This window comes from Cebus imitator, unplaced genomic scaffold, assembly GCF_001604975.1.
Source record: "Cebus imitator isolate Cc_AM_T3 unplaced genomic scaffold, Cebus_imitator-1.0 Scaffold612, whole genome shotgun sequence".
Classification (NCBI taxonomy): Eukaryota; Metazoa; Chordata; class Mammalia; order Primates; family Cebidae; genus Cebus; species Cebus imitator.
The window spans coordinates 869192-875250 of record NW_016107927.1 but is presented as its reverse complement, the minus strand read 5'-3'; the positions used below and the strand labels follow the sequence as shown (position 1 = coordinate 875250).

Genomic DNA, 6059 nt, shown 5'->3' with positions numbered 1-6059 from the left:
TGAAGAGCAAAGTAAAACATTTACAAAACACTCAATGTTAAAGTGTTTCTGTGAGCCCTAAATACAAGAGAATGGGGTCAAACCAGAAATATAAGAGAATGGGGTCAAATCAGAAATACAAGACTTCATGAGGGAGTAAGCATGGAGAAACAATGGATCATCTGTCTGACCAGAAAATTTGAAAACCCCCAAATAATCTACTTACTAGAAAACACGGTGGACTGATTTAAGAAAAGCAAGTGGAATTGGAATGGATGCAAGTAATATGTTGTAAGTTTGAAGGGGATACATCACCTGGGCATTATGAACTCTCAAAACTGTGTAGCCATAGCTCCCTTTAAGGCTAAAACCCAAACTAAGAGGAAATTCCTGGAATGCAGTCTAAATTTAGCAGTACAGGGACAATAGAGATAAAACAGAAGAATCAGATGAAAGTGGGAGAGGAGAACACAGCCAGAAAACTGTGAAAACAAGCTGCTTTATGAAGACCACATAAAAACAACAAAATGACCATGCCTCCATCTAGAAGTTCAGAAAAACGGATTCAGTTAAAAATTAGTAAAAAATGATACAAGTAAAATCCAAGAGAAAGTTATTAGAAAGGGAAAAAAAAGGAGTAAAATAATATTTTAAAGACCGTGAATGCAAGTCAGAAAGACATGCCCCCAAAACAAATGAGTACTATTACCTACTCTTTCAAAACAAGCAGAAAGAAATTAAGAAAATACTGTAATGAAAGAAAACATAAAAATATAAATTGGAATTTTAAAAATTCAAAAATAAGGCAATAGAACTCAGAAAAGAATAGGAAACGTGTACACAAAAATTAGCTGGCTATGGTGGTGCATACCTGTAGTCCTAGCTTGTTGGGTGGCTGAGGCAGAAGGATTGCTTGAGCCCAGAAGCTCAAGGCTGCAGTGAGCCATGATTGTGCCACTGCACTTCAGTTTGGAGACAGATAGAGACTCTATCTCAAAAAATATAGATATACAACTTCAGAAATGAACCCCAATCTAGAGGAAATTCAAGAGTAAATAAAATAAGCACAGGTAATATGTAAAACGATACTAAATGAAGAAAGGAAATTGTTGTTTTCTTTTCCACCCAGGATCTGTTGTGCCCCTCAAGGAGAGAGAGACCACCATAAGGTCAATCTGAGGTGCCAAGGACATCTTTTCTCCCTGTTGCAGAAGTCACATGGGTGAAGCCAAGTGTATTAATTATGCAGAGCTGAGGGAGGGAAATCGTTTTTTGATGTTGTTGTTAACAAAAAGACAGCTAAAAGATTTAAGAGAAAACAGTATTGAAAACAAAGATAATCCAATATGTGGATAATACAAGTCTCTGAAGAAGAAAACTTTGGCAAAAAGACAGAACAAATTCTAAAAACTATAATAAAACATTCTTGAAATTAAAAAAGATTTGAAACTGCACATTGAAATGGCACACTGTATATCTAAGAATATTTACTCAGAACCTTGACAACTGATATAAATGCACATAAAATCAATGAACTTTAAAGAAAAAACAATCTCCCGGGCACCAGAAAAAAAGACTAAATGACTAAGAAAGAAAGATTATTATCAGACTTTTAAATGGCAATATTTTATGCCTGAAGAGAATGGAATAATGTATTTAAGATACTCAAGGAAAGAAAATGTAAGCCGAAGTGCAATGTGTGGATTTCTATATAGCCAAATGAATTTCAAGTGTGAAACCCATGAAGAGTCTTTATTGATGTGTTAAAAACAAACAAAAAAACGAAAACCTCAGGGAATGTTTTCCCTATGAGTTCTTACTGAGAATTTTCCTAAAGAATAAGCTTCAGACAAAATTAGTAACCCGATATGGACTTAAGGATTGGTGGCTAAATTTAAATATTTCTTCCTCTCTTAAAGACTTCTAAGTCACAGGCACTTCATTGGCTCAAATTATTTTAAATGTTATGCTGTAAATGTTTATAATTTGGTGATATTCATTAATATAACATCCTTAGAAAGGAAGAGTAATAGGCCTCTGCATTTAAAGTGCTTTCTATATAACCATGACTCCTTTTGGGAATGGATACACTGCTTTGTTATATAGAGCAGGGTTTCATAATCCCAGCTCTATTTACATTTTGAGCTGGAAAATTCTTAGTTGTGAGAGCTGTCCTGTGCATTGTATGATGTGTAGCAGTATTCCTGGTCTCTGTCTACTACATGCAGTATGTTTCATCTCTGTTGTGACAAACAAAAATGTCTCTTCATTGCCAAGTGTACCCTAGAGGGCAAAATCAGTCCTAAAGAACCACTGCTTTAGAGAAGTGTTAAATATTGCTGCAGAGAGCCTGTTCTGTTGCATTTGATCAACCATGAAGACCCATCTTCAAATTGTAAGAGAATGAAAACCCGGTAAAAGAAATCAATCAGCCAGATAAGGCCATTACAGATTGGATTATACATTTCATTAAAAAATATGTACACATATATATATACCTGTGTATACATACATATCATCTGTGATTAATTAAACACTCACTGGATCAGTCCTGGAGTTAGACACAGTATGCTAATTTCAAAGTATCAGTATACCATATAATAAAAATTTTATTAAGAGAATTTTAATATGAAATATATTTTGTTCCATATTTTTATATTTAGTCCTTAGTCTTACATTTCCCAAATTATTTTCATTTTTTTCATGTTAATCTTCTGTACATTTTTAACATACTGAAACCCTTTTTAAAAGAAATATCTTCTTGATTGTAACTTGTACTACCATTTTTTTTTTGAAATGGAGTATCACTCCCTGTGTCTTCCGGGCTGTAGTGCCCTGGCATGATCTCAGCTCACTGCAACCTCCACCTCCTGGGCTCAAGCGATTCTCATGCCTCAGCCTCTGAGTAGCTGGGATTACAGGTGTATACTACCATGCCCAGCTAATTTTTGTATTTTTCATAGAAACTGGGTTTCACCATGTTGGCCAGGCTGGTCTTGAGCTCTTGGCCTCAGTTGATCCGTCCGCCTTGGCCTCCCAAATTACTGGGACTACAGGCATGAGGCTCTTATACTACTTCTGTAGAGAGACTTAGTTGTTGATATATAGGAAAGGCACCTTGCCAGTGCTTGTGGTGTATAAGAATATAAGAAAATACTTACAAGTTTGTAGGAAAGGCACATCAAATTTTATCAGTTGAGTACTCAGTACTTGCTTAGTGTAACTAAGCCCTTAAAGTATAACATGTTGATTATGCTTTGGAATAAAGGTCAGATTATCAATGGTCATTACTTGCTAGGCTTCCAGTAAGTATCAAGTCTTACGAGAGTAATGGATGTATTTTCACCCGAGATAAAGAACCTCCACTTTATCTGTTATGATTTTTCTTGGAAGTACTTTACTTGGATTGGTTTGAGGACTTCACAGTAACCCTGCTTTTCAGGCTTTTAAAAATGGAGGTGTTTTTGCTGATTGAATTTCCCAGGACAGTATTTCACTAACTGCCTGTAAGATGTAAGGTTTGTGGGTGGGAGCTTCAGGAAGGATTTGTGAATCTGACAAAAGCTACTTATTGTATCCTGTAGATTCATAATGCACATTAACATACTTAAGGATTCTTAGCCAAAGGAACCTGTTTAAATCCGTATTTCTCAGAGTTAATTGATATGGAATCCGTTTATGGTGGAGTATCTATTAACATTTTGAAGAACAAATATTTTATGGGCCAGTTGTGCCAGAACAATTCTGGTACAAGATAAAACTTGCCGTTTCCTCAGTAACTGTTAAATGACCAGTAAAGGGGAGGTATAAAAATTATTAATATAAAAGTTTTAGAGAATTAAGGGAAAAATTTGAGGATGAAGGAGGGACACTAGTATTTTTTTTTTTTTTAATGAGAGAGTAGATTTAAAAAGATGACTTGTGAGAAGGGCTAGAAATTGAAATTGTGGAGTTAGATTTGGCGTATGCTACAAAATTTTATAAAAATAGAATATTCACTAGCAAATGTACTCTAGAAACAAAGTAGAAAACACAAATGTACAGCATTAGGTATCAGAAGAATACATAGCCTTAAATTTGGAGGAGATTAAAAAAATGAGAAACCTGTGAAATCAAACTAATACTAATAAGTTTAAACATCTGAATCAAAAATTACCTTTTTTTTTTTTTTGAGGCAGAGTCTTGCTCTGTTGTCCAGGCTGGAGTGCAGTGGCATGATCTCGGCTCACTGCAACCTCCCCCTCTCAGGGTTCAAGCAATTCTCCTGTCTCAGCCTCCTGAGTATGTGGGACTGTAGGTGCTTGCCACCATGCCTGGCTAATTTGTTTTGTATTTTAGTGGAGACAGGTTTCACCGTATTGGTCAGGATGGTTTCAAACTCCTGACCTCAGCCGATGTACCCACCTTGGCCTCCTAAAGTGTTGGGATTACAGGCGTGAGCCACCTTGCCCAGCCTAAAATTTACTATTTTTAATGGGAACATTTAACATGTTGAGAAAATAGCTGACAGTTTATTAGGGGTTAAATCACTTGCTTGATGTCATATATACTAACCAGTGGCAGAACTAGAACTTGAACTAAAGTCCTTTTTGTCAACAATGTCTGTAGGCTCACCTGTTGGGCTCTATTGTTTCATAAAGAAGAGAAAGGAAACCTTGGAGAACAAAACTTAACAAGTGAAAAATGGGCTAGGTGTGGTGGCTCACGCCTATAATCTCAGCACTTTTGGAGGCTGAGGTGGGTGGATCACTTGAGCAGTTCGAGACCAGCCTGGGCAATGTGGAAAAGCCCCATCTCTACTAAAAATGAAAAAAATTAGCTGGGCATGGTGACACGCACCCGTAATCCCAGCTACTAGTCAGGCTGAGGCATGAGAATTGCTTGAACCTGGGAGGCAGAGGTTGCAGTGAGCCGAGATCATGCCACTTTAGCCTCGATGACAGAGCTAGACTCTGGCTCCAAAAAAAAAAAAAAAAAGTGAAAAATGATTCTTATGATTAAAAAAAAAATCCCAAACTTAGAAAACGATCGAAAGCAGTCTGATTAATTTTGTAATAAAATCTGACCAAGATTATGTCAAGATTTAAATCTAGACCAGCCTTAATTATAACCATCAATAACTAAANGAGGCAGCGTCTTGCTCTGTTGTCCAGGCTGTGGCATGATCTCGGCTCACTGCAACCTCCCTCTCTCGGTGTTGAAGCAATTCTCCTGTCTCAGCCTCCTGAGTAGCTGGAACTATAGGTGCTTGCCACCACCCCTGGCTAATTTGTTTTGTATTTTAGTGGAGACAGGTTTCGCCATATTGATCAGGCTGGTTTCAAACTCCTGACCTCAGCTGATGCACCCACCTCGGCCCCCTAAAGTGTTGGGATTACAGGCATGAGCCACCTTGCCCAGCCTAAAATTTACTATTTTTAATGGGAACATTTAACGTGTTGAGAAAATAGCTGACAGTTTATTAGGGGTTAAATCACTTGCTTGATGTCACATATACTAACCAGTGGTAGAACTAGAACTTGAACTAAAGTCCTTTTTGTCAACAATGTCTGTAGAGTCACCTGTTGGGCTCTATTGTTTCATAATGAAGAGAAAGTAAACCTTGGAAAACAAAACTTAAGAAGTGAAAAATGGGCTGGGTGCGGTGGCTGACGCCTATAATCTCAGCACTTTCAGAGGCTGAGGTGGGTGGATCACTTGAGCAGTTCGAGACCAGCCTGGGCAATGTGGAAAAGCCCCATCTCTACTAAAAATAAAAAAAAAAATTAGCTGGGCATGGTGACACACTCCTGTAATCCCGACTACTAAGTGAGGCTGAGGCATGAGAATTGCTTGAACCTGCGAGGCAGAGGTTGCAGTGAGCCGAGATCATGCCACTTTAGCCTCGATGACAGAGCTAGACTCTGGCTCCAAAAAACAAAAAAAAAAGAAAAAGAAAAATGGTTCTTATGATGGAAAAAAAAATCCAAAGCTTAGAAAAGGATTGAAAGCAGTCTGATTAATTTTGTAATAAAATCTGACCAAGATTATGTCAAGATTTAAATCTAGACCAGCCTTAATTATAACCATCAATAACTAAA

At 37.3% G+C, this 6059-nt stretch overlaps 1 pseudogene; it reads right to left on the bottom strand.

Annotated features, from left to right (window-relative positions):
* Positions 1–1109: 1109 nt before the first annotated feature.
* LOC119469254 lies at positions 1110–1234 on the bottom strand (annotated as a pseudogene).
* Positions 1235–6059: the final 4825 nt, after the last annotated feature.